Raw genomic sequence first — 26,353 nt, forward strand, 5'->3', positions numbered from 1 at the left:
CAGTACCACATTGTCTTGATTACTGTGGCTTTTTAGAAACTCCTAAAGACCAGGAAATTTGAATATTCCAATTGTATTCTTTTTTTTTTCAAGATTGTTTTGGCTATTCTAAGTTCCAGAGCTGAAATAGAACACAAAGACAGGGTCTGGGGATAAGGAGGAACAATAGTTTTATTATTCTGCCAGGCAAAAGAGGCTGCAGCAGGGCTAATGTCTTCCAAGACTGCAGACCTGCCTGGGGTAAAAGACGGAGGGGTTTTATAGGAAAATACAGGATCTGGGTGGTTTTGGTAAGCATCTGGCATGTGCTGCCAGCCGTGGTCATCGTGTCTTCAACGTGATGTCCTGACTAGTGCTGGCACTGGCCATCCGAGTCTTGTTACTAAGTATATACATTGAGGTCAGTGAGATGTCAATATCAATACTGAGTTCCTGGAACAAAGGATTCTGTAAAAGAAACAAGTCAAGGGGAGAGGGAAGCTTCAAGAATGAGGAAGGGAAAAATGTGCTCCTTTAAAATCAAGCCTTGCTGAAGCACTAGTGTGTCCATCTTAATTTCTATATTTAAGTTTCTATAGCGGTTTCCCTTGCATTTCCATATGAATTTTAGGATCGGATTGCCAATTTATGCAGCCAAAAAAAAAGGGGCGGCTATAATTTCAATAGGTATCATATCAAATCTATGGTTCGATTTGGGAGGGTCATCACTTAGCACTATTAAGCCTTCTGATGCATGAATGTGAAAGGTCATTTCTCTTATTTTGACCTTCTTTAATTTCTTTTAAACAATATTTTGAAGTTTTCAGGGTACAAGTCTTGCACTTCTTTTGTTAAATGCATTCCTATGTATTTTTCGTCTATAATATGTACTAAGTAATATCCTTTTTTTCTGTCATTGTAAGTAGAATTACTTTCTTAATTTCATTTTCAGATTATTCATAGCTATTGAACAGAGATGCTACTGAGCCTTTTATGTTGATCTTGATTCCACAACCTTGCCGGTTTGTCTTTGGCTTTGAAAGAGTGGACCTACGCCGGCCGATTCCATCTTGTTCTGTGTCCTCCACCTTGAGTGACTATGTCCCCGACATGCCCCCTTTCCGGGAAAACCGCAGAAACCTCAGACCACACCTCGTGCCCTTGAGTAACCTCCCACTCACCTGTTCAAACTTCCCGATCAAAACACGCCCTGCGACCTGCGTAACAGGACTCCGACCCTTCCCCAGCCAATCGGCTGAGGCCACAGCCATTACCTCACCAACTGCCCCTAGACCCTATAAAACCTTTGTGCTTTTGAAACTTGCTGTCTCCCCGGCATCTCAGGCATCTCACCGCTGCGTCCGTGCAGGTAGGGGACTGAGCTCGAATTAGCTCGAATAAAGGCTCTTTGCTTTTGCATCGAACTTGGCTCCCTGGTGGTCTTTGGGGATCACAAATTCTGGGCATAACAGCTTTTGACAATTTATTATATGTCTGGATTTGGCTCTCTTTGTGTTTAACTTGTAGCTTGTTGAACTGCTTGCATGTGTAAACCAATGCTTTGCATTGTGGGGTGTGGATCCTACTTTGAGTAAGAATGCATAGCTCAGGGTGCTGGGTGGCTCAGTCAGTTAAGCCTCCGACTCTTGGTTTATGCTCAGATCTTGATCTCACAGTTTTCACAAGTTTAATTAAGCCCTGCATTGGGCTCTGCACTGGCAGTGAGGAGCCTGCTTGGGATTCTCTCTCCCCCTCTCTCTCTGTGCCTGCCCCACTCACGCTGTCTGACTTTCTCAAAACAAATAAATAAACTTAAAAAGAAAAAGAATGCATAGCTGTGTGTTGTTCAAATCTTCTAACCAGTGATATTTTCTTAGAAACCTTGCTTTTTGTTTATTCCTTCCTTTCTTCCCTTCCTCCACTTTTCTCACTTTCAGTGGCCTTTTTCTCTTAAAATTTTATTTTGAAATGTTTGGGGCATTCACAAGTAATACAAAAAGGTTCAAAACAGCTATGTGGGTCTATCCCTGCTTAAACAGTATAATTTGGTGGAAGATACTTGTGAGTTTTTCTTTGTCTTAAAGTTTCTATCCTGCAAAATATTTAGATTTAGTTTTATCTAGACTGTGTTTTTCTCCCACCCTCCTTAAATTTCAAATGAATGTGCTTCATTGGCTTGTTGGATCTGGGAAGGGCGTTGTCTTCCCAAAGCCCATTGTCTGAACATTTCAATTCAGGTCTGAAGGAGGAGGTCAAAGGGGATGTGGCCTCCAGTTGACCCATGAGCTGGCTCCTCCCCCCCACCTCCCCTCCATTCTTGGTTTGTACTATTCATCATTCCCCTGGTGGGAGCTGTTTCAGAGACATAGTTGGAGAGAGTAAGGTGTTAAGACTGATTGGAAAGTACACGTGTCTGAATGCAATGAAGGCTTCCACATAAACTTTAAGATTTTGGGGGCCAGTGCAGAGATCTATTTGTCTAGTGACCACCAAGCAAGCCTCGTAAGTAAGTTCCTTTGCTTATTCAACCTGCCACCTACCAACCTGGAGTGACCTGTCTCTTCACTCTTTCCTTGCCCTCGGTGTACGAGGCTCAGTTTGGGAACCCACAAGGTCTCTACAAAACTGAATCTGGTCCACTGTGCCATCTAGACACCCAGTCATTCATTTCCCACTGCCTGATTTCTTTTTCAGGGAAGACTGTGCATGAAAGGCAGAGATACAACTTACAGCACTGCCTCGTGGCCTCTGTGACTGAATCAGATGTTGAATCACTGCGGAAATACCCCAGGTTTGTTTTCCCTATTCATGGAAATCAGAGGACTGGAAAGTAAGGGGTGATACCGGGTCTTTGCAAGTTTGACTCCTCCTCTTGCAGAGATTATCCAGAGTGTCCTGTTTTTTTGAGTGAGTAAACGCCAGTCCAGCCAACACAAGCTTTAGTAGGACCTGCCCACATGATGGCTCATATGATGTGGGTAGGTAAGAGTTGTGGTTAGGCACGATACCAGCAGTCTTGTATTAATATGGATATAATCTTTGAAAATGGCACTTAAGGAAGGGAGATTGGTATAAAAATGTGTGCTTAGCCTTTCAAATAAAGGGCATGCAACCTGAGTGCACTAATTAGAAAATCCATTCCTGTGTCCCAGGGTTAAAAGGCCAGCTGCCCCACATGCTCATGCACAGAGAACACAGACATCATGGGCAGTAATGTGGTCACCCGCTACGAGCCCCTGGGAGGATGGCTCTGAGGATTCCCCCTTTGTTGTCAGGTTCTTCAGCAGCTCCTCGAGCGTTGTGCTTTGTGGATTATTTTTCCCCACCTCACTTTTGTGTCTTGCTTCTGTTCTGGTGGTTGTGCCTTGTAGTTCTCAGGGCTGACACTTCTCTGTTTCCATGGCCCTGTTTCTGTTGTCAAATTCAGCTCCTTCCTTTGGAGCTTTTATTGGGTTCCTCCGCCACCCTATTCCTGGGCTCAATTGAGACTCCAAATCTTTGTCAAGGGAAAGAAATAGCCTGAGGATACTGCACTTTGAATCTTGAGGCTCAGGAACAATGCAACTGGATAGAAGGCACTCAGGTCCAGCTCCCTCCACCACCAGCCTCTGGGCTCAGCTCTGGGAGTGTGAAGCCCACAGGTCAGAATCAGGGTCCCCGTGGGTGAAACTCACCTAACTCTAGGCATCTTGGGAGCTGCTCAAGTCACTCTGTCTGTGCATTCATCCTTTCCTCTATGGCTGTAAAATGGGACGCCTGGGTCAGCACCGTGCATCCTTTTTTTTTTTTTTTTTTTTAAATTTTTAAATGTTTATTTATATCTGAGAGAGAGAGAGAGAGAGAGAGACAGAATGTGAGCAGAGGAGGTGCAGAGAGACAGGGGACGCAGATCCGAAGCAGGCCCCAGGCTCTGAGCTGTCAGCACAGAGCCTGATGCGGAGCTCGAACTCATGAACCGGGAGATCATGACCTGAGCCAAAGTCAGACGCTTCACTGACTAAGCCACCCAGGTGCCCCCGTGCATTGTTCTGAAGTCTCAGAGTGGCTTTGCTTAAAGTAAGCATTTTTTCAACGCTTGCCGGATTGCATAGCACTGAGGTCCTAAAAGCTTTTTGAGTGCCTGTTCTGTGCATTTAGCTTTACTTTGTAAACAGCAATGGCAGCTGAGTGTGCTTTAAGGACAAAGCAGCAGGAAATCTTTTGAGACCTGAGGCTCTTTTGAGTGCTGAGGTGGGTGTGGGCAGAGCCACCTCTGTGAGTGGAAGAGCCATCTTGTGCCCTGAGGCTTCTAGAGGCTGGGGCCCCTCAGACTTCTGGCGCACCTGCTGAATGCCCATGGCCCCAGACATTCCCCTTTCCTCCCTGACTGGCATTCCCCTGGGGCTTAGCAGACATTCTGTACTTGCCACCCTCTTTTCTCGGGGTCCATCTGGGGCAGCAGCATGCATCAGGTACTTTCCTGGAAGGTAAGGTCCCTGAGGGCAGTGCTCTTTGCCTGTCTTGTTCATTGTTGTATCCTCCAGCTCCTAGGAGGGTGCCGGGCACACAGTTGTTGGTCAGTAGTAAATGGTCTGTTAGCTGTAGCAAACCATTTACAGTCTGGTTCTCAGTTCCGATACAATGGCCATAATGTAGTGTTAGCATTGACTCAGTATTATTACTATTGTTACTGGAGTTAGTATTATTATGTGTTGAAATCTTCAAGAAGTGTCCAGCTTTGGATTCAGGCTGAATGTTATTCAGAAGATTTGGAATTTCTTGAAATTACCATAAATGACAAGTGTATCTGTGTCTAAGAGCAGAGATCTCTATGTGGTGCTCAGTCCATTTGAATTGAAAATCTGAGGTCCGCTTTGGTGCCCAAGCTCAAAACTTCTGTTCTCTCTCTTCTCACAGAAAACCAAGCAGGAGGCGGGCCTGGATAGGGCCTGGTAGAACCAAACTTAGGCCTAGGGAACAGTCTCAAAGTGGTGAATCCTGAGGGCAAGGAATGGCAGTGACCTGAGTATTCCTCTGGCTGTGGCTTTGGCCATGGCAGGTGTAGGCCTTGGAGACCAGGAGCTGGTGGAGCTGGCTTTTAAGAATAGGCTGTTCTTGCAGAAAATGGGATTGATAAAAGAAGTACTGGGGGCGGGGAGAGGGAGAGAGAGCACTTGCATTTGTAAGCAAGTTTTCTAATAATTGAATTTGGAAGGCAGGGCTTGGGCCTGCCATTAGAGGAGAGGCCTGGGAGAACATGGCCTTGGGCCGATAGAGGCTCATTGCCCTAGGAGACAAGTGAGGGAATATCTGAAGTTGGGGAAAGTAAGGAGATAAGGAAGACGCAAGATGCCTCAAATCAAGGTCCTGGCGTGGATTAGCACTGTTGCTTCTTGGAGCAGAGGCCATTGTCTATATGGTGGACATGACTGGGAAGATGATGAACGAAGGAATGAGAACAAAGATCCTTGTGTGCTGACTTGGAGAGCCTCAGGGAGACACAAGGGCACAATAGCAGAGCAGGAGAAAGGCAGAGGTAGCAGGGAGGTGGTTCTGTCTTCTCTAAAGCTGCCTGGCATTCTTAGCAGGCTCCGGGCCCAAGACTGGGGTCATGGAGATGCAGAAAGGGGTTGTGAACAGCCGGAGTCAGAGGGAGCTCAGTCTTGTATCAGCTGAAAAGTCACTAGTGTGGACCTTGGGTTAGTTAAGGGAGTCCACTGGGCTTTACTCTTCTATTTATATGGTGGGTTCAATTCTTGGTAGCTTGCAAGGTTGTGGTCATTAAAGGGGATGATGCTCACTGTGACAGGTACCTAGCACATGCTCTGTGAATACACCAAGCATACGCTCTGTAACTTCTTCCTGAGCTGATATTCCAGCCCTGACTAGGCCAGCTGATGTCTGATCTAGACGCCAGTGCTAGTGGTAGCCAGATATGCTGGGCTAACGTTGGGAAGGTAGGAGACAGGAGTCTTGAGGGGGCACAGTTGTCCAGCCATCAGAAAGTCATAGGTTGATCCAAGACTGCCAGCTTAATCTCAGAAATCTCCCTGTCAGAGGCCTATAGCTGTTGATGCCCCTTCTACTCTGATCAGGGACCAGGTGGGGCAGACCCTGAGACCTCCAATGGGGGAGACACTGGGAGCCCTGACTCCAGGAGGCTTAACCCAGGGCTCACCCTATCCAGCTCATGCTGTCAGGCCCACTTTCTATCTGTAACACTGCCTGGCTTGTTGGTGGGTAGATTGCTCATAACATGGCTGCGGCGCAAGGATGAGGCAGCCGTGGGGGGTGGGGGTGGGTTATGGCCACATCCTGCAAATGGAAGTGCTCTGCTGAGTGTGGGGAGAGCTCAGGAACACCAGGTGGTGCTGGCAATGCCCCCCCCCCCCCGCCCGCCCTCCACCCCTGGACTGCGCTCATGCCTGAGCAAGTTTCCTAGGCCCAGGCCTCTGCTCACGAGTGGTTCTGTCTCAGTCCTGCTCTTCCTCCAGGATCTGCACCATGTCTTTGGCCATGGGCTGCTGGACCAGACAGTTAAGAGTATCCTGGAAGTCCTATGTCCCACCAACCAGGGGGCCCAGAGCATGTCTGAACTTTGCTCACCGACCCTGAATGACCACAGGCTTCCCTCAGTGACTCTGCTTCCCTAGGTATTTCTGGGAGCCCAAGAATTGCTTCTTGTGGGTTTAGCAATAAATCCCCCAGGTTCTTCTTGGGCCTCCAATGGATGCGTCTGCTGTTTGAGGGAGGGGCTCACTGCTGCACCTGCACCTCTCAGGGAGAAACTATCCCTTTCATGAGCGGTCTGGCTGAGCCAGAACCTCTCTGTGGTCCTGACAGGCTGTGAGCAGCATCTTGTCCCTGCACGGATGAGGAAATAGGAGATGGCCTTCTCCACAGGCTGTGCTCAACCTTTCAGTGGTCCTGGGGCAACCTTGCTTGCACTTGGAGTCTCCCTGCATCTCTTATTGTTGGAGTCTAATTTTGTCGCCTTTTGTTCCTAAGCCTTTTCACCCCCAGGACATGAGCCAGGGTGTGCTCAGCCTTGACTGTCTTTCTTTTTACAGAGGGGTTGCTGCTCTTTTTACAGAGGGGTTGCTGCACACACTCTCTCTGCCTTTAGCCCCAGTTCAGAATCCCCCCTTAAAGCAATCCATCCATCCATCCATCTCTTCATTCATTCATTCATTCATTCAATAGATGTATTTATTGAATTCCGGATATGTATTGTTCTTTGTACTAGAGACACAGAGTGGTGAAAAACACTGGCGTCCTTTGGGGCGGGCACCTGGGTGGCTCAGTCAGTTAAGCTTCTGACTCTTGATTTTGGCTCAGGTCATGATCTCAGGGTCATGAGATCAAGCCCTGTGTCATGCTCAGCACTGAATGTAGAGCCTGCTTAAGATTCTCTCTCTCCCTCTCCCCTGCCCCTTTCCCCAGCTGGAGTGCACTCTCTCTCTCTCTCTCTCTCTCAACAAAACAAAACAAAACAAAACAAAACAAAAAAACAAAACGCTGAAGTCCCTCCCCGTAAGGAGCTTATGTTCTGGTGGGAAATTCAGGACATCAACTTACCAGAAATGTCTGAGTCCCTTCTCTGTTCCGTGAGCTCGAAAGCGAACTCATCACAGCTATGCTTCCCTGTGCTCTCTACTTCCTATGACATACTCTCCAGATCTGCAACAGAAGACGGTTCACTGTATCACCACTCAGGTAGCCAGGGGACACCAGAGACATCCTGGGACCCAATAGTGTAAGTCTATAACAAAGAAGAGGTTGGGAACATCTGGGTGGCTCAGTTGGTTAAGCATCTGACTCTTGACTTCGGCTCAGGTCATGATCTCGAGGTTTGTGAGTTCAAGCCCTGCATGGTGCTCTGCCCTGACAGTGTGGAACCTGCTTGGGATTCTGTCTGTCTCTCTGCCCCTCTCCCGCCTACTCTTTATCTCTCACTCTCAAAATTTAAAGAAAATACAAAAAAAAAAAATAAAGAAGAGACTAGATGAATGAAATACAGTTCAGTCCATAAGCAATCAAAGACAGGAACATTGTTGGGGAGAATGAGGCCATCTCATAGCTATGGAGACTTGGGTTCCTTTTCTGCAGAGTGAGGCAGCTCCCCTGGGCTGGGGAATGGTCATGGAATGGCAGAACCACACTAGTCAGTCAGAGAGGTTTTCCCACTGCATTTCATCTCGTCTGCTTCTTCATTTCCATTAGCCTTGGATTCCAGTCTCTGTGGGACACTAGGAGAGTGTCTGTCTTTGCTGCATCCTTGGAAGAAATTGAAGTTAGCTTTTCTCAAAGTCTACATTCTCTGGACAGCCCTGGAGAACAACTCTGAACAACTGCGGAAAAACGGGAGAAACCCAAAATGCAAAGAAGGGTCAATTGGTTCCCAGATGTTCACTCATTTCATCTGATAAGTGTTAACTGAGCACATACTCTGGGCCTGGTCTTATGGGTGAGTGGGAGCTCAGGGTTAGGATACACACTAACATGTGGAAGTGAAGTGTAGACAGCAGGAGCATGGTGTAGATGAGTGGAAAAGCCTTCAGGACGGGGGGGGTTGAGGTTTGGCGAAGACCTGGAGGAGGAGTGAGGATGATGAACAGGACCCAAATAGGGAGTGAGTAGGAGATGCCTTTCAGAAGTGGAAATGACACCAGGGAAGGCTCAGCCATAGGACTTGACATTTCTGGGAGTTGGGAAGACCTGTCTTCACATATGGATGCAGAGGAGAGAGGCAGTGGGACAGGAAATTTGGGGCTAGATTGGAGTGGACCTTTCATGCCATGGGAAGGAGTTTGCATTTCGTGTTTAGCTACCATGTCCATTTCTTCCCACCTTCTCTGAGCCTCAACTCTTCTTCCAGTCAAAGTGATTTCCAGCCCCAGAAGTTCTGATGAGGAGCTTTCGTGTCCCCTTGTGTCTCAGACTTGAGTTCTATTCCATTATCACTGTCTTCTCTATTAGACAATGGCCCACAGACCTGGGGCTCTTCCTTGATGGCAGTGAGGCATTGCAGGTGAATGTGCATTTTGTGAATCTGGCTGACCTGGGCTGTGATCCTTCCTCTGCCCCTCATTAGCTGCATGACTATCAGCAGGTGACTTCACTGCTACAGCCTCAGTGCTCTCATCTTTAAAATGGGGGAAATTAGCACCTGCCCACCACATGTAATCACTGGCAATGTGTATCTGAGTATGCCTGGCAAATGGAAACACTTTAACTCCCTGGACTCCCTTAGTCTAGTTGGTGTGAAATCTACAACTGACTGACCTTGAACTCTGCGTTCATGTCTCCCTCCTCCAGGCACACCCTCCTCCCCCCTGCCCCCCCCCCCCCCCCCCCCCCCCCGGCTGCTATGTTGGCCAGGGGCCCAATAATAAGGTGTAGCTCAAACAGGGAAATCATCTAGAAACTGAATCCACAGAGGAAAAATAATACAAATATCTAAGTGCCGTGTATGCAATATAAATTTATAAGGTATATTGCACATTTTAGGAATATATCACCACACTATATATTCTAAATGTCACATAATGGGCTCCGTTTTCTGATACCTCAAATACATCTTCCAGACTGTCAACTATATTTTAAAAATGAGTATCTTTTTAATGGCCCATGGTGGGTAACCTCTGCAGAATAGGAGAAAATTCATTGTTTCTCCTGGTGTTAAGTGACTTGTACATCCAAAGGTGGTCAGGGAGAGTGAAAAAAGATAGTTCTTTTCACGTTGGTGCTTAGGAGGGGTTCGGGAGGTGAGAGGCACTCACGGGCACTGTATAAATGGCCTGGATGGGAGATAGAGACTATGCTAAATAATAAGAAGGAGGAGGAGGGAGGATGGGCAGCTCTGTTGAGCCAGATGAATAGCTTGGGCAGTGAAATACTGGCCAGCACGAGCCCAAGATGCTGCTTAAAATTCCAGCTCCACGGCACCTCTGAGGAGGGAAAGGAAGGGATTTGTTGTCACCGCTATGATGGGAAGGGAGGACGGAGGACAGGAGTGAAACTATATTGAGCACCAGCTGCAGGACAGACACTTTATCTAGGTTATCTTATTTAATCCTTCCCAGATTCTTGCTGCGGGTGTTGGTGGTGGCATTTTTATCTCAATTTTGCTGACAAAGAAACAGGCTTGGAGCTAAGGAATGTGCTCAAGGTCAGACTGCCTGGGCCTGGAACTCAGGTTGGTAGGACTGCAAATTCCATTCCACTGGTAGAAGAGCAAGGTTGGTCCTTCTTGCATTTGCTGAGGGCTGGCCTTCTGGCTATGCTGCCCTGAATTTTCTCTCGGAGCCTGTGGCCGAATGATCTTCAAGAGCTCCTGCCCCTGCCAGTCATTAATCATCATCATCTGCCTCGGCAGAAGCAGCTCATCCAAGGCAGGGTTTCCTAAACACATCCAGAGAGAAATGCAAAGATCCACCCCCGTGTCTTTTTCTCTTTGGCAAAGTCTGTTCTGTACCCAAATAACATAGCACTGTCAATCAAAGACCAAGAGGGGAGGGTGCAGAAGGCAGGGGCCCCTGACTGACGCACTGTCGAAATGATTCTGCTTGATTAGGAGGCCTTCACTCGGTCTCATCCTAAATGAAACGTGGGATACCCCTCCTGACAAGAAGCTGTGGGCCTGGGAAGGTGGAGCCCACAGAGGCAGTGGAGTGTCTCTAACCCCATGATGATCTCATGGGGAAGACTGACTGGGCTGGGTGGCAGAGCAGTGTCCTGACTCTGGCCCTTCAAGAAGACCGAAGAGTCTGAGGTTGGTTATCGGTGAAGTAGGACCACGTGATTGAGATGTGGAAGGAGGAGAAGGAAGACTTGAAGCAGACAAAGGGAAGGGGACAGGATGGATTTTGAAGTTGCAATGTTGGAGCTCCTGCCATATATATATATATATATATATATATATATATGTATATATATATATATATATATATATATCCAAGTTAGTTAGCATGTAGTGCAACAGTGGTTTCAGGAGTAGATACCCTAATGCCCATTACCCATTTAGCTCATCTCCCCTCCCACAACCCCTCTAGCAACCCTCTGTTCTCCATATTGAAGAGTCTATTATGGTTTTCCCCTCTCCCTGTTTTTATATTATTTTTGCTTCCCTTCCCTTATGTTCATCTATTTTCTATGTTAAATTTCTCATATGCATGAAATCACATGATATTTGTCTTTCTCTGACTAACTGATTTTATTTAGCATAATACCCTCTAGTTCCATCCATGTAGTTGCAAATGGCAAGATTTCATTGTTTCCTATTGCTGAGTGATACTCCCTTGTATATCTATACCACATCTTCTTTACCCATTAATCTGTTGATGGACATTTGGGCTCTTTCCGTACTTTGGCTATTGTCAATAGCACTTCTATAAATATTGGGGTGCGTGTGCCCCTTTGAAACAGCACACCCTTTTCCCTTGGATAAATACAATTGCAATTGCAATTGCTGGGTCGTAGGATAGTTCTGTTTTTAATTTTTTGAGGAACCTCCATACTGTTTTCCAGAGTGACTGCAACAGTTTGCATTCCCGTCAACTGTGCAAAAGAGATCCACTTTCTCCGCATCCTCGCCAATATCTGTTGTTGCCTGAGTAATTAATGTTAGCCATTCTGACAGGTGTGAGGTGGTATCTCATTGTGCTTTTGATTTGTATTTCCCTGATGATGAGTGATGTTGAGCATTTTTTCATGTGTCGGTTGGCCATCTGGATGTCCTTGCAAAAGTGTCTATTTATGTCTCTTGCCCATTTCTTCACTGGATTATTGTTGAGTTTGATAAGTTCTTTATAGATTTTGGATACTAACCCTTTATCTGACATGTCATTTGTAAATATCTTCTCCCATTCTGTTGGTTGCCTTTTAGTTTTGCTGATTGTTTCTGTGCAGAAGCCTTTTATCTTGATGAGGTCCCAGTAGTTATTTTTGCTTTTGTTTCCCTTGCCTCCTGAGACATATTGAGTAAGAAGTTGCTGCAGCCATCGTCAAAGAGGGTTGCTTGCTTTCTCCTCTAGGATTTTGATGGCTTCCTGTCTTACATTTAGGTCTTTCATCTATTTTGAGTTTATTTTTGTGTATGGTGTAAGAAAGTGGTCCAGGTTCATTTTTCTGCATGTTGCTGTCCAGTTTTCCCAGCACCATTTGCTAAAGAGACTGTCTTTATTCCATTGGATATTCTTTCCTGCTTTGTCAAAGGTTAGTTGGCCATACATTTGTGGGTCCATTTCTGGGTCTGTATTCTGTTCCATTGATCTGAGCGTTTGTTCTTGTGCCAGTACCATACTGTCTTGGTGATTACAGCTTTGTAATACAGTTTGAATTCTGGGATTATGATGCCTCCAGCTTTGGTTTTCTTTTTCAGGGTTGCTTTGGCTATTCAGGGTCTTTTCTGTTTCCATACACATTTTAGGATTGTTTGTTCTATCTCTGTGAAGAATTCTGGTATTATTTTGATAGGGATCGCCCTCCCGCTCTTGTTAGTACAGTGTGCTTTTGCTGGCAGAGATCAGGGTTCCCATCTGTGGCAGGGTCCACAGTCTCAGGTGGCTTTTCCGTGGGGAAGATCTGACAGGCCTATTTCCTCAATGGCTTTCAAAGTCGGAAACCCACTCCCCTGTATCCATCTACATCACGTCTTGCCTCTGTAGGCAGATAGGCTCCTGAGACAATCCAGACCTGAGCCAGGCAGGATAGAGGATTTTCGTCCCTTGGGCCTCATCCCTGGGTCTCATTTAGTGTGGTTCCAGCTGTGCTCTTAGTCCCAGACCCTTTCAGGACTCTGGTCAGGTTACGGTTGGATCCTGTCTTCCTCTCAGGCCTCCATCCTTTCCTTGGCAAGGCTCTTTGTGCACGACATCCACACCTCAGGGTTGGGGCTCTGCGCCCAGCTCTCCCTTCTCCACCGGGCTGGCTGTCAGCTTCAGAGGCCTTTGGGGGATCTTTTTCTCCTACCTCTCTGGCCAGCTCTGCCCTCCATATGCTCTCCCCACCCCTAGGCCAGGTCCATAGCTTGAGGACTCAGGTTCAGTATGTCAGTAGGGGCTGACATGCTGGTTGTTAATGCTGGGGTCTGTTCAGAGTGGTCACTGCTCATCCTGCATGAGATAGGAACTATTATAAATATTACAATCTTTCCATGTCCAGATAAGACACTACTCACCTGCTGTTGAGGGACAGGATAAAACCCAGCCTATAATAATCATAATCATGAATATTTATTGAGTGCTCCTGAGTGCCCAGCACTTTTCTCTGAGAACTTTCTATCATTTAACTTATTTAAGCCTCAAAACAGTCCTCTTGGGTAGGACTATGATGATCCCAATTTACAGATTAGAAAACTGCCCCAAATGAGACGCAGTCATTCAAACCCTTGCAATCTTACTTCAAAGCAAACATTTTCAAGGCATCTGGGTGACTCAGTTAAGTGTCTGACTTTAGCTCAGGTCATGATCTCATGGTTGGTGGGTTTGAATCCCACATCAGGCTCTGTACTAACAGCTCAGAACCTGGAGCCTCCTTCAGATTCTGTGTCTCCTTCTCTCTCTGCCCCTCCCCTACTTGCATGCGCTCTCTCTCTCTCTCAAAAATAAACATTAAAAACCCCCCAACATTTTCAATTGCTCCATTACCCTGCACATCAGCCTCAAATGTCAGCAGGACCATGGGATAGAACATTTAGGATTCTTAAAATTTGGATGGAAATCTAGACCCAGAGCAGCCTTCTTAAAAAATATTTTGTTTTATTTTATTTTATATTTTATTTTATTTTATTTTATTTTATTTTATTTTAATGTTTATTTATTTTTGAGAGAGGGAGAGACAGAGTGCAAGCTGGTGAGGGACAGAGAGAGAGAGGGAGACACAGAATCCGAAGCAGGCTCCAGGCTCTGAGCTGTCTGTACAGCACCTGACACACGGCTCAAACTCCCGAACCATGAGATCTTGACCTGAACCGAAGATGGACGCTCAACCGACTGAGCCACCCAGGCGCCCCACAGAGCAGCCTTTCAAAGGCAAAGAGGTGTGTAGTCTAACACATTGGAATCACCGGCTTTGTGACTTGTTCAAATTGCTGTACTTTGAGCCTCAGGTTACTAATCTGTAAAATGGACTTAATAATTGCTTCTTTGCAGGGTTGTGTGTGTATGGTCAAGTGCAATAATAAACACTGAGCACAGCACCTTGAATGTCCTCATGAAGCTTGACGAGCTATATTTTCGGATGCACGGGAATCCTCCTTGGTGAGACAGGCTTTGCGGCAAGTTGTTATCCCAGGCTGCTTTTGCTTCTGCTTCAGGCAACTGTGGGCAAATGCCACAGAAATGTCTCTCCTTGTTAATCACAGTAATTACCTAGCGGTTGTGTCAGAAGACTCAGGAAAGCATCATTACCGAGAGCTTCTTCTGTACAGCCCCTTGGACAAAACTCTGGCTTCCTGCGGCAACCTCTGCCTTTTCCCAGCCAGCTGGACAACAATCAAAGTGCTGGAGGGTGAGGAAGAAGCAGGATCAGGCCTGTTCCCAAGGGTATCCCAGGCAGGGTGAGACAGCACCGTGCAGTTCGTGGTGGGTTGTTATGTGAAAAGTCCTCCTGTGAATTACACCTTCCTGAATCTATGCCCTTGTATAGACCCTCCCACATTGACTCAGGGCCAGGTCATCACTTGGCTTTGCCCAATGGGACACCGACAGATGTGATGTGAGCATAGCCTTGATCAGTCCCGGTATACACCGGGACTTGCGTATAGGCTTGTGAAACCAGCTCGCCGCGTGGAGAGAGAAATGAGTGCCCAACGCACAGCCCACGCTCATCAGACATGTGAGTGAGCCTTCAGATGCAAACCAGGTCCCAGCTGACCTGCCATGACCACAAATGCATGGAGCTCTCCTCCCTAGAAGTAAAGAAGTACTGAGGGTTCTGTCCTGTGACCCCCCAAGGACCTGGCTGTTGAACATACTTTCTCCTCCTTCTGTGACCCAAAGATAGGATTCCTTTTAACCTAATTTTTGTGGGGTGTCCCTGCCATGACTACTCTGCACGTAGCAGAGCATGGTTTGCAAACCAGCCACATCTGTGCCATAGCCTGCTACATTGAATGTGGTATTGTTAAAGTATGGCATCAGGATGGTCCCACACACCCTTCATTTCCCTGTACCGCAGGCTCCATTGAGCACAAAATTCATACCTGCCCAGTTATTCTCACTTCTATGCACAGAATAAGTTCTGTGCCTTTACATACACTTTTTAAAGCACATACCCCGGGCCCTGCCCAGCTTTGCAGCAGCTCATTTTCTATGTATGTCAAAGATAGTACTTGCACTTGAAATTAGGTACCCCCATTCATTCCCAGACTGTAGAGGCAGACCCATTAAGAATGCACAGCTAGCCTGATGCTGCTGGCTGCAAAGGGTGTTAAATACTCACATACCACAGCTCCGCCAAGGAGCAGGGATAAATATGGCAGGCATGAAATGGGTCTAAATTGCTCCTGATGGCTCTATTCAATAATGTTGGTCTTTTCCTTACAGTGCTATATAACAATAGTCATTTTCAAAATGGGGTGCTGCAGTTGTTTTTAAGGAAGAATTGACAATTTTGACCTACAGGGTAGTAATTTGCAAAATGTTCTTTCTTTAAGCCATTCACTGGGAAATGCAGGAAGGCCCACAAAGTGCCGGACTTGAGGCGAAAACGGCTGTAACTAATGACAGCCCTAAGTGCGGAGAGAGAGCGTGGCAGTGCTGGTGACGCTCCAGAGTCAGAGCCGAGGCCAGGCAGAGGCAGAAACGAGAGTTTCATTACAGACAATTGGGCTCAGAAGTCCCTGAATAAACCTTTTTTTTTTTTTACTTCACTTTGCCGGCACATTTTACATTGTTGGTGCTGCACTTTACAGCCCTGAAATGGGATTCGATCCGGGGAAGTAACTGCATTAGACAAAGGGACCACTTATCAGATGTACCTGTTAAATGCTCCAAATCCACCAGAACATCTGGTGAGCATTTAGATTCTTTACAAAGATTCAGAAGAAATAGTCCAAGGAATCCTGTGTGGATTTGATTGCACTTGAAAGTTATAGGTGCAAATGATCTGTTCTTTACTCTCTGGGCTTTGTTTTATGTGGGTCCCTAAGTTGTACATGCATGTGTATATTTTATGTTTACTCATGTGAGGCAGTCCTATCCTGTTTTTCTCTGTATTTGGAGGGACATTAATTTCAGAGTTTCCCTCTGTATTTCACCTTTGCACACCAGTTCATGAAGGAGACAGACTGGTATGTCCCTGACTTAGTTGGTGGAAGGAGGGAATAAGGGAGACATTGTGTTATAGGGCCCAAAGCAGAAATGGCTTTTAATACATGGCACTTTGGGGCTTTGATTTTCATATATATATATATATATATATATATATATATATGAAATATATATATCCTCTCTCTCTATATAGGGGAGATACCTATCATCTATCTATTTACCTCCATATACATACATACATACATATATATACACATACATAAACAGTATGTAACGGTAAATATAATAATATAATATAATATATAATATTAATATATTAATATATACTGTAATATAATAAACAGTAAATATATATATGTATGTATATATATATATATTTACTGTTTATTTAGTTTTGAGAGAGAGAGAGAGAGCGAGCAGGGGAGGGGCAGAGAGAGTCAGAGACAGAATCCAAAGGAGGCTCCAGGCTCTGAGCTGTCAGCACAGAGCCTGATGCGGGGCTTGAACCCACAAGCCCTGATATCGTGACCTGAGCTGAGGTCGGTTGCTTAACCAGCTGAACCACCCAGGTGCCCTAAAGAAATATTGTTTAAGGCCTTTCAAGGCAACAGAAGGAGAGAAGGGGTGGTTTTTATTGCACCTCCCCCCTCCATACACCTGCCAAAAAAAGAGGTCAGAGGTCAGGACGGAAGTGGAAGGACTGGTGAGTGTAGGTCCCCCCACTGCCTAATGGCAGCTTTGGAGAGGTGGTAGGACCTTAGGGGAAATAGCTGCAGTGTGTGTCCAGGAAGAATGACACGCAATTCCCATTTGTTCAGGAATTCTCAGCCTTAGTAGAAGCTCCTGCAACCTGTCCTGTGCAAGGGAGGGAGTAGTACTGTCTCTTAAGGGCCCACTTAGGCCTTGAGCTGTGAAGACGTCAGTGGCAATCATGATGGGAGATGGAGGTCTTCCTGCTGTTTTACTAGCACTATTTATGGGCCCATTTGCTGTAAACTTGAGCAGGAAGGACACCCCAGTAAGGGATGAGGTTAAATTTTCTTTTATCCTTAAATATTTTATTATTATATCAAAGCTAGATTTAAACAAATGTGAAGGCTGATTAATAGGATAAGGAAAGGCATTATTACTCCTAGCAGATGAAAGCATCCAGGCGGAGGTCAGGTGAACGAGGCCTTTGGTTCATTGTTCTGCTTCCAGATCGCTGAGGTTTTATGAAAGCACGTCTGGGGAAATCAGAGGGAGAGTCTATTCGGGGTCTCAGGAACACATGGGGTATGGGGCTGAGGAGTAGTATGAGTGGTACAGTGGGCATTAGCAGGAATATGCTCAGGAGGATCAAAGAAAGCTCATATGGCCAATTTCTAGCACTTAGGGTTAGGATAGAGAAGAACACTTTAGTGGGAGTGAAATTAGTGTTCTGATGAAAGAATGTCATCATTTCATGGTCCTGTAGAGTAAAATATAAGAATCTGGGTTAGGCTTACCCAAACATTATCAATTCAAGAATATTTAAAAATTGGGGCGCCTGGGTGGCGCAGTCGGTTAAGCGTCCGACTTCAGCCAGGTCACGATCTCGCGGTCCGTGAGTTCGAGCCCCGCGTCAGGCTCTGGGCTGATGGCTCGGAGCCTGGAGCCTGTTTCTGATTCTGTGTCTCCCTCTCTCTCTGCCCCTCCCCCATTCATGCTCTGTCTCTCTCTGTCCCAAAAATAAATAAACGTTGAAGAATATTTAAAAATTGATAACAACAGAAGGCGTATCAGTGCTGCTACCCTTTAACGTATCTTCCTCTTGAAGTACGTTGCTTTGGTCCAGACTGATAGTTCTGTGCCTGGTGACAGCTGTCATCCTGTGCATCAGTCAGGATGGGCTAAGTTGCTGTGGTAACAACCCTGAAAGTCAGTGGCTCAAAACAATAACATTTATCTCTCTTTCACATTACACCCTCATTGCAGGTTGCCTGGAGGCTCTACTCTGTGTCACCCATACACAGAGGGAGGGAGGCTCTTTATTCATGATTCTTGGGAAGTGGGGTCCCTGTCCAAGGTCCTGTGCTTCAGAGGAGTGCTTTCCTTGAAATTGTCTCTGTCTGTGTCCCTCTCTGCCAGGCTTGGCAGGGCACACCTAGTCTTGTGTGGGCTCCAGGTGCTGGAATTGCATATCTGGAAATTTTCTTTTTTTTCTCCTAAAGTTTATTTATTTATTTTGAGAGCTAGAGAGAGCAGGGGAGGGGCAGAGGAAGAGATGGAGAGAGAGAATCCCAAGCAGGCTCTGCACTGCCAGTGTGGAGCCTCATGTGGGGCTCGAACCCACGAACTGTGGGATCAGGAACTGAGCTGAATTCAAGAGGTGGATGCTTAACTGACTGAGCCACCCAGGTGCCCCCAGTACCTGGAAATTTTCTAAGTCTCCGTCCAGTGCCTAGGACTGGCTGGGACAGAACTGGTGGAACTATCTGCTGGTGTGCTCTGAAACTGGACCAGGACTCATGGTGGTTCTAGTCCCTGCTTCTACTTTTGGGGGTACTTGCCAGCCTTCTCTTAATGTAGAGTATGTGGAGTCAACCAGATTCCCCAAGGAGCCTCTCACCTCAGCCTTGCATGTATGGGGTTATCCTGGGCTCACTGGTCAAGCTCAGGTTCCAAAGGAGTGGTCTGGAAAGCAGATTACTCTTGCTGGTTGCCATGTTATTCATTTTATGGGATTGTGTGAGATTGGCCCACCAAGTGGTATCAGTAGGCTGATTTTTGGTGACCTTCACTTAGGTTAGATACAGAATGAACTCAGGGTTCTGGACTACTGATAATCTACTTTTGACTGATGTGTTTGACCTGTGTGAGGGTCTGTGTGTCATGATGTATGTTCCAACTTCAGTGCTGCCTCTGATATATGGCAGCCAAGGGCAGTGGGGAGTGGTGACAAGGATCTTTTATACTGTGCACCTCCCCATCCCTGGCTATCAGGTAGTCACGTCATCCCCTCTGCAGGCTTCATGACAAGTATCTGGTAGTCCCTGGGGTTGGCTGTACCTATATCCCCACTGAGGACTTTCAACACTATTGCTTTGCAATGGTAGAAGTTTTTCTTATCAATGCTTTACTACCGTGGTGATGTGCTCTCCCCGAGGGTGTTAAGTCATGCAGCATGAGGGGCAGAAATTCCTGGTGCAAACTGATGACTCTTTTCTCTCTACCCATTAGCCTCTTTCATACTTCTCTGTTGGATACCTCTTTTGGATATTTATTTATATGGAGGACAGATGTGTGGCCAACACTGATGGAGATCCCACTTTAGGAATGCGGTGACTACTGCATCCTAAGGAATTCAAGAGAAGATATGGTTGGAAAAAGTGGTATTGTACTTTTACACTACAAAATACCAAGTAGTAAACTAAACATGACTAGAACATGAATGATCTCTCACATATACCTGTGCACTCTGGTTAAGACTTGTATTTGTGGTCACTGGGGCACCTGGGTGGCTCAATCTATTAAGTGTCTCACTCTTGGTTTCAGCTCATCATGATCTCATGGTTTGTGAGATTGAGCCCCAAGTTGAGCTCTGTGCTGACAGCACAGAGCCTGCTTGGGATTCTCTCTCTCTCTCTCTCTCTCTCTGCCCCTTCCCTACTTGTGCTTTCTCTCTCTCTAAAAATAAATTTAAAAAAATTGAAAAAAAGACTTGCATTTATGGTCGTTAACAATGAAGCACAGTAATGATTTATAAGAAAATCATTGGAAGCCAGTATTCATGGATGATATAATAATAGATGATGTAAAGGCATAAGTAAGGATGTAATGAGGATTAAATAAATAGAATTAGGGGAATTTAGGAGCAAAAATATCTATCTTATTTCAATACAATCAGATTCCAAAGAGCCATGGCCACAGCCTTCTCAGTGATAAGAGTGTTGCTATCTTTGTGTGTGTGTGTGTGTGTGTGTGTGTGTGTATGCGTGTGTGTCAGGAGATAATGAACTTAGCTAAAAATGGTGGATTTGACAATAAAGACCATGAAGAGATGCTTTCTGGGCCTTCACAAGTAGAGATGGTATGCTGATTGGACAACAAACACATAAGTGCCCAAGTGTCTAAATATTCCCATTAAATTATTGCTACACTCATGACAATGAACATATCCATTACTCCCAGAAGTTTTCTTGGGCTTCTTTGTAATCCTTCCTTCTGCTCTTTTCCAACACCCACCCTCCCCAGACAACTACTAATATATATTTTTTTATCATTACAGGCTAGAGTGAATTGTCTATAATTTTATGTAATAGAATCATATATTATATATAAGTCATTATATAGACACAGGCCACTTTCAATTCTTTTAGGTAAATATCTAGGAATACAATGGCTGCCTTATTTGGTAGCTTTAGCTGCATTTCCCAACTCTTGATTTCTTGTGTTTTCAGTTTCATTCAGTTCAAAATACATTCTAATTTACCTTTTGATCTATTCTTTGACCCATGGTTTCTTTAGAAATGTGTTACTTGGTTTCCAAATATTTAGTGATTTTATATACTGCTAATTTAATGCCACTATAATCAGAGAACATACTTTGTATGACTTAAATCCTTCAAAATTTACTGAAACTTGTTTTATTGCCTAGAATATGGTTATCTTAGTAAATGCTCTTACTTAAAAAGTAATCTGCATTGTTGGATGGACTATTCTATAAATGTTAACTAGGTCAAATTGGTTGCTATTGTTTGGTTTACTGTATCTTTACTGATTTTCTGTGCACTTCTCTCAATTTATTGAAAGACATGTTGAAATCTCTGAATAAAATTGTGATTTTGTTGTATTTTCCTTGCACTTCTATCTCTATCAACTTTTGCTGCATTTATTATGAAATTTTGTTATTAGATGAATAAACATTTAGGAGAATTACATCCTCTCAGTGCTCTTCTATCATTTTGAAATCTAATATTGGTAATATTCTTTGCTCTGAAATCCTTTTGAATAGTGTTACCCTGGCATATTTTTTTGATCCTTTCACTTTTAGCTTCTTTGTGAGTTTCTCAAAAGCAGCATATATTTGGTCTGGTTTTTATTTTTTTATTTTATTATTATTTTTTTATTTTTTTTTCAACGTTTATTTATTTTTGCGACAGAGAGAGACCGAGCATGAACGGGGGAGGGGCAGAGAGAGAGGGAGACACAGAATCAGAAACAAGCTCCAGGCTCTGAGCCATCAGCCCAGAGCCGGACGCGGAGCTCAAACTCACGGACTGCGAGATCGTGACCTGGCTGAAGTCGGACGCTTAACCGGCTGCGCCACCCAGGCGCCCCTGGTCTGGTTTTTAAAAATCCAGTTTGAGGGGTGCCTGGGTGGCTCAGTCAGTTAAACATCCAACTTCAGCTCAGGTCATGATCTTACAGTTTGTGTGTTAGAGCCCCACATATGTACCTGGAACCTACTTCAGATTCTGTGTCTCCCTCTCTCTCTGCCCCTCCTCCACTTGCTGGCTTTCTCTCTCTCTCTCTCTCTCTCTCTCTCTCTCTCAAAAATAAATAAACATTAAAGAAATTAATGGAATACTACTTGGCAATGAGAATGAAATCTGCCCATTGGTAGCAACATGGATGGAACTGGAGGGTATTATGCTAAGTGAAATAAGTTCGACAGAGAAAAACAGATACCATATGTTTTCACTCATATGTGGATCCTGAGAAACTTAACAGAAGACCATGGGGGAGGGGAAGGGGAAATAAAAGTTATAGAGAGGGAGGGAGGTAAACCATAAGAGACTCCTAAATACTGAGTACAAACTGAGGGTTGATGGGGGTGGGGGAGAGGGGAAAGTGGGTGATGGGCATTGAGGAGGGCATCTGTTGGGATGAGCACTGGGTGTTGTATGGAAACCAATTTGGCAATAAATTATATTTAATAAAAAAATCAATTTGAACATTTCTGCATCTTATTGGATGGAGTATTAGATCATTTACATTTAGTGTGATTAGTGATATGATTGGGTATAAATTTTCCAATTTTCTATTTGCTTTCAATTTTCTCATCTGGTCTTTGTTTTTCTTACCTTATTTGTCTTCCTTTGAAAGAATTGAGTATATTTTAAAAATTCCTTCACTTCCTTTGTTATCTTATTAGCTCTATCTCTGTTGTGTTATTTAAGTGGTTACTTTTGTATTTATAGTATATATTCATAACCTATAACATCCTACCTTCAAGTAGAATATTATACCATTTTATATATTGTATAAGAATCTTACAGCATTGTACTTTCATTTTTCTCCTTTCAGCATTTGCACTTTGTTGTCAAACATTTAAACATGTTTTAAAAAAACATGAAAAAATTTTTAAAGTTTCTTTTTATTTATTTTGAGAAAGAGAGCCAGTGGGGAAGAGTAGAGAGAGAGAGAGAGAGAGAGAGAGAGAATTCCAAGCAGGCTCTGCACTGTCAGCACAGAACCTGATGTGGGGCTCGAACTCAGAAACTGTGAGGTCATGACCTGAGCTGAAATCAAGAGTTTGATGCTTAGCCAACTGCACCACCCTGACCTATAAATGTTCTTAAGCTTTGTTCTGGGAAGCAGTTAAATTACTCAGGAAAGTTTGGTACTTTTGATGCTTGCTTAATCAACAAAGACCATTCAGATCAAAGTTTGTGTAGGGCTAGTTGCCTCCACTACTTAGGAAATATTTGAGTACCTTTTTGATGTTCTATAAATTATAAGGTTAGTTGGCTTTTTTTGTTTTGGTGTTGGAGCACATTCTTCAGTAGCGTATATAAACTATTTAAGAACTTATGTATCTTAAAAAGCCTTTTTCTTAAGAAGTCTTATATTTGATTGATAGTTTTTCTGCATATAAATTCTAGTATGAATTGGAAAGAAGTTCCTTTGGGGTCTAAAAGCATCATTCTTCTGCTTGTAGCTTCTACCATTGCTGCTCAGGATTCCAAATTCATCTGACTTCTCTTTCTTTCTGAAAACTTAGGTGTTCTTTGTTCTTGCTTTTCTAAGATTTTATTATGCTGAATCTGGGTGTATATCTGTATCCATTCTCTTGGGTATTTGATGAGCCCTTTAAATCTGAAACACATGTCCGTTAGTTCTTGGAAGTATGCTTGAATCATTTTGCTGATCATTTTCTTGTATTTGTTTTCTTTGAAATCAAATTATTTGGTTGTTGGAAGTTCTGATAATAACAATTGTATCTTTTTAATTTTTAATTTTTTTTTTAAATTTTTTTTAACGTTTATTTATTTTTGATACAGAGAGAGACAGAGCATGAACAGGGGAGGGGCAGAGAGAGAGGGAGACACAGAATCTGAAACAGGCTCCAGGCTCTGAGCTGTCAGCACAAAGCCCGACGCGGGGCTCGAACTCACGGACCGTGAGGTCATGACCTGAGCCGAAGTCGGACGCTTAACCGACCAAGCCACCCAGGCACCCCAACAATTGTATCTTTTAAGAATATTTTCCATCTGTTGGGGTGCCTGGGTGGTTCAGGCAGTTAAGCATCTAACTCTTGATTTTGAGTCAGGTCATGATCTCATGGTTTGTGAGTTCAAGCCAAGCCCTTCATTGGGCTCTGTACTGATGATATGGAGCCTGCTTGGGATTCTTTCTCTCTCCCTCTTTCTCTGCCCCTCTCTGACTCGCACGCATTTCCCCCACCCCCAAAATAAATAGACTTTAAAAATAAAATGAAAAAATAAAAAATTTTCTATCTCCTTTCTTTTTGCTCACTCTCTATGATATTTTAAACTTACCTTCCAAACTTTCTATTGACTTTCTTTTGTTCTGCTATCATGTTTTCAATTTTAAAAGTTCCTTTTCCTTTTCTGATTTCCTCCTCCTCCTCCTCCTTCTTCTTCTCTTCTTTTTTTAAATTGTTTTTTTTCTGATGGATGCAATGTCTCTTTTTTTGCCAGTTGCTCTTTTCTGCTGGTTCGTGTTGAGTTTTCTGTGTTCTATGTTAGAGGCTGTCCTCCCATGTTTAGGAGTCAAGTGGTTTAAGAAATGATCACAAGCTATGAATACTTGCGTGTGATTTCTGGACTATGAGATTCTCTGTAGGATGATTATCCTGAAATATTTGCTGGCAAACCTCTGGTGTTGGTGTGGTTAGTTCTCTCCTCTTGGGCTCAAAAAATGCTATTCCACAATTCCACTGGGAAGGTGTAGGCTGCTTGTGAGAGTTCAGGGAGCCAAGCATAAAGTGGGTGGTCAGTATCTAGTATGCAAGGTTCCCTAATTGTCCTGTGTTCTTTGCGCTACTCTGCCCCTAACTGTGCATGGTGTTTTTTTTTTTTTTAAGTTCATTAAAAAAAAATAATCTGTATATCCAATGTGGGTTGAACTCATGACCTCAAGATCAAGAGTCATATGCTCTTCCAAATGGGCCAGCTAGGTACCCCACATGGTGTTTTTATATTCACCTGCAGTCTCTTTTGTTGTCTCTAGAAAAAAATTCTCCATACCAGCAATTGTCCAGTGATGGGTAATGGAGTGGGGATCTATGTATGTATGTATATATGTATTTATGTATGTATGTATTTGGAGTTTACTATGTGTCAGGCCTGGTATATATATACTTTATAGATCTTATCTAATAAAGAGGGAAGAAGTGTTAATTCCCCATTTTTCAGATGCAGGAATTAATGCATAAACTGGTAAAGGAACTTTCCCAAGACCTTCTCAGGCAGTAAGTGGCCATCTGGGACTTGCAGCCAGGCAGTTGGGGTCCTTAATGTGTCCTCTTGACAACATTGCACTGTCAGCTTGGGATCTGACAGTTATACAGCTTTCAAATGCTCATCTTTTTCTTAGCCATCCCCACCATTCTACCTTACTTCAAGAGGTGATATGGGCTCCTGCCAGTTCCTAAGCTTTTGATGATTCTGCATTCTTATTTGGATTGTTTCATCATTAAAAAAAATAATCTGTTGACTTAGAACTGCCAGGTTGGTTTCCGTTCACCCATCTGCTTTCCAGCCTCCAAAATTAGGCACATGTCTTCTCTCCTCTTCTCCGGGTCTTTTTGATTTTATTCTTTTTAGGCAAAGAGATCTTTCCTGGGGTTTTTGATGGGCTTGTGGGGGAGGGTGCTTTAGATGTTCACTCTGAATCTTCTATCTCTACCTGGAGGTCTTGAGACGGAAGTTTCCACCACCCTGGTGGCACACTGGCTTATTTCAATTTACAAATTATAGAGAAATGAAGGTTTCTTGCAACTCTCAATTTGTGGATAGAACTGATCCATGTTCACATGCTGTGATGTGTACATATCCTTATGCCTTTGAGGAATTCCCGTGTGTGTCTCTGGTGTGAATATTTTGGGGTTATGTGTATGTTTCTTAAAGCAGAAATGGCCTTATACCGCCCGTCCTCCCTACCACTGAACTCCTTGATCCCATGAAGGCCATTCACCTTTATAGTTTCAGCTTCCTCATTGGCAAAAAAAAAAAAAAAAAAATCCTCTTTGCCTTCAGAGGGAAGCTGGGCCAGGAAGCTGGCACCCTTCTGTCATAGGCTTGCTTGTTTTCATCAGTCTGTGAGGTTAGTTGGGATATGGTTTTCCCGCTTAAAAAAAACTCCCTTTTTGTGGAAGTTTCCCATGTGTAGCCCTTGTGTCTCCTGGCCACAATCACAGCTCCTTGCCAGCAACTTTTCATGCCACTGGTCCAAGTGGCCAGAGCCTTAGTAGGTTTGTGGCTAATTCAGCCTCAGTTACAACCACTTATTGACCTCCTGCTCTCTGCCAGGTGCTCTGTTATGCACGGGGCACACAGAGATGAACTAGTCAAGTCTCTCCTGTTCGGGAGCCAGTGAGCCAGCAAGGCACGCAGCACTTGCTATCATACCAAGAAATAGATGCTTTGATAGCAGTAAAAATAAAATGCTCTGGGAGGGAGCACACGGAAGGAGTAATGAATTTTGCCTGGAGGAATGAGGGGAAGCTTCACACGCTGACACACGCATCAGTTCTCATGGGAGAGCATGGCTGTTCTAGGCTACGGAAATAATGTTAGTAAAGTAGGCGGTGATGGAGAAGGGGAGAAGAGGGAGAGCAGGCAGTAAAATAGTGTGAACATGTGTTGTTATTTTCCTACATGTCAGGAGCAGAGATAAGCTGTGAGTGAGCA

At 44.4% G+C, this 26,353-nt stretch overlaps 1 long non-coding RNA gene across 1 annotated transcript in view; it reads left to right on the forward strand.

Moving 5' to 3' along the window:
• The first annotated feature begins 2,672 nt into the window (after nucleotides 1–2,672).
• The window catches only part of LOC125147732 (uncharacterized), a 106,335-nt gene continuing 82,654 nt past the window's right edge, over nucleotides 2,673–26,353 (forward strand). The window contains exon 1 of the long non-coding RNA XR_007145289.1: nucleotides 2,673–2,770. This is a non-coding gene — a long non-coding RNA (uncharacterized LOC125147732). The remainder of the gene's footprint in view (nucleotides 2,771–26,353) is intronic.

The sequence above is a fragment of the Prionailurus viverrinus genome, chromosome D2 (genome assembly GCF_022837055.1).
Source record: "Prionailurus viverrinus isolate Anna chromosome D2, UM_Priviv_1.0, whole genome shotgun sequence".
Classification (NCBI taxonomy): Eukaryota; Metazoa; Chordata; class Mammalia; order Carnivora; family Felidae; genus Prionailurus; species Prionailurus viverrinus.